Source organism: Hippocampus comes, unplaced genomic scaffold, assembly GCF_001891065.2.
Source record: "Hippocampus comes isolate QL1 unplaced genomic scaffold, H_comes_QL1_v1.1 scaffold76, whole genome shotgun sequence".
Classification (NCBI taxonomy): domain Eukaryota; kingdom Metazoa; phylum Chordata; class Actinopteri; order Syngnathiformes; family Syngnathidae; genus Hippocampus; species Hippocampus comes.
In genome coordinates, this window is record NW_017805277.1 from 2341579 (window position 1) to 2343884 (window position 2306).

Here is a 2306-nt window from a genome sequence, read left to right on the forward strand (position 1 = left end):
GATGTTTTGGCGGGAGTTGTGGGCTTAGAAGCCGGGGTGGTGGCTTTGGCAGCAGAAACGGCAGCCTTCGCTGCAACGGGCTTTGCTGCTTCTTCCTCATCAGACGAGGAGTCGGAACTGCTCTCAGCTGCCGCTTTTGAAGCGGCAGATGGCGTTGATGGTGCAGCGGGTTTCGTGGCAGGCTTTGCTGGAGCTTCATCATCTGAGCTGCTGTCTAAATGTATGATGACAAACAATATTGTTACAAGCGCTGCATGTACAAATGCACTTTCAACAGTTATTGGTAAAACTAGCCATTCTGACACTCCAAGTCCATGGGCAGGTTAAAGGGGTTTCACAAAGAAAATAAAGCAAGTCAAAATCTGCTGCCGCTTGCCTGAGCTTGAGGAATCATCTTTTTTTGCTGGGGCCTGTTTGACTGGGGCCGCTTTTGCTGGTGTGACCTTGGGTGCAGGCTTTTTGGGCTCCTCTTCATCTGAACTTGAATCTAAAAGGACACACAGTTATACAACAATACAAGGAACTGGCTTTGTTGAGACTATAAGGGATAACCGCAGTACAATGTTTGCTACCTGAGCTGTCAGAACTGGATTCTTTCTTAGCAGCAGGCTTCTTCAAAATAGGTTTTGTAGGTGCAGTCTTCTTTATAGGCACTGGTTTAGCTGCAAGAGACATGATGTTGTTGGACACAAGACAACAAAACTTCAGATGCCCAGTGAATACAAAATTGGAGATGTCTTACCAGCTATTTTCTTCCCTTCATCCTCATCACTGCTGTCATCACTGCTGTCTGAGTCGTCATCCTTGGCCTTACTGGCTGCTGCTGGAGTCGCTGCTTTCTGGACTGTAGCAGGAGGTGGGACTGCACTGTACATCCCTATAGAGATAAAAGTCAAAAGGATTAAGACAACAAAACACAGACACAGAGACCAAAGACAAAGGTGAGAACCAAGCAAATACCCGGAAAGAAAAATATGGTGATGAGGGTTTAGCATTTTCACTTTACAAGTATTTGTAAGAATTAGCAGCGGGAAAAAAAACATTTGAGTGAAATCAAAGGTAATATTAGTGAAGTCCTGTGACAAACTGATGACAAGTAGTGCTGCCCTCTCCTGGCCATAGTTTAAACAACTTCAGTCATTTTTCGACTTGGCATTGGTAATGGTGGTACATGCACCAGGTCTGTTACTATTGCTGAGGGTAGATGGGTTTTAGTCAAAAACTCCACACCGTCAAGTGAAGTAGTGAATGTGACATTATTTTTAATAATGAAAACAAACCTGATTTGGGTTTCTTGATGGGCGGAGCCTCATCTTCAGAGGATGAGTCCTCACTGCTCGAATCTGCAGCTGCAGCAACAGCTTTCCCTTGGGCAGGTTTGACCTGAGCCGAGCGTGGAAATGCATCACAAAAGATAAAACTAAACCTCTTGATCTCTGACCGCATAAAGGCTGGACTTGCACAAAAGGGTTCAAATGGGAGGGGCGGCCTTTCCCACATGTCACAATTGAGATATGCGTTATTGCAGTGACCATTGCTGACATTGTGAGAGTACCCTGAATGCTAAATGCTTGCTGTTACTTGTGCAGCTAGCGTGTGACGTGTATCTGATCCTGCCCTCCCTGAGTGTGCTTTCAATTGTTTCATGACACCCTAGTTTGAATTTATTGGAAAACTAAACACACATCAAAAGCACACACACGCGTATATTTAATAACTACATTTTTTTTTGCAATGGTCCATGTCAATCATGTTCATGGCGTGTCCTCCAGGTGTTATTTACCACCACTTGAGTTGTGTGTGCATGTAGGTTGTTTGAGAAAACCAGTAAGTGTACTTACCAGATATATTGTAGTTAATGATTCGGAAACTTTTATGTGCAGCATAAATGCTGGTTAATAAATGCCAGTTTGTTTACCTTGGCTGGTTCTTCATCCTCCGAGGAACTTTCTTCACTGCTGCTCTCTTGTTTTTTCTTAGACGCACCAGTAGTGGGAACAGGAGCTTTGGCCTTGGTGGTGGCCACCGCCTCTGTCGTTCAGAATGAAATATGGTATGTTATGCATTCATAAGATCATGTAATATTCCACGAAAAAGTGACAACGGCACTCACTTGATGGAGTTTTGGTAGGTTGCTCCTCTTCAGAGTCTGATTCCTCACTGCTAGAACTACTGTCTTTCTTCCTTGTTCCACTTACAGTTGTTGCAGGCTTTACAGGAGCCTAGATGAAGCAAAAGACATTCAACGATTAAAACAAACAAACAAACAAACAAACAAAAAAACTGTTATTTCTGCACGAAATGAC

General features: G+C 43.7%; 1 protein-coding gene across 2 annotated transcripts in view; it reads right to left on the bottom strand.

Moving 5' to 3' along the window:
• nolc1 (nucleolar and coiled-body phosphoprotein 1) overlaps positions 1-2306 on the bottom strand; it is a 29493-nt gene that overhangs the window by 24447 nt on the left and 2740 nt on the right. The window lies entirely within an intron of this gene.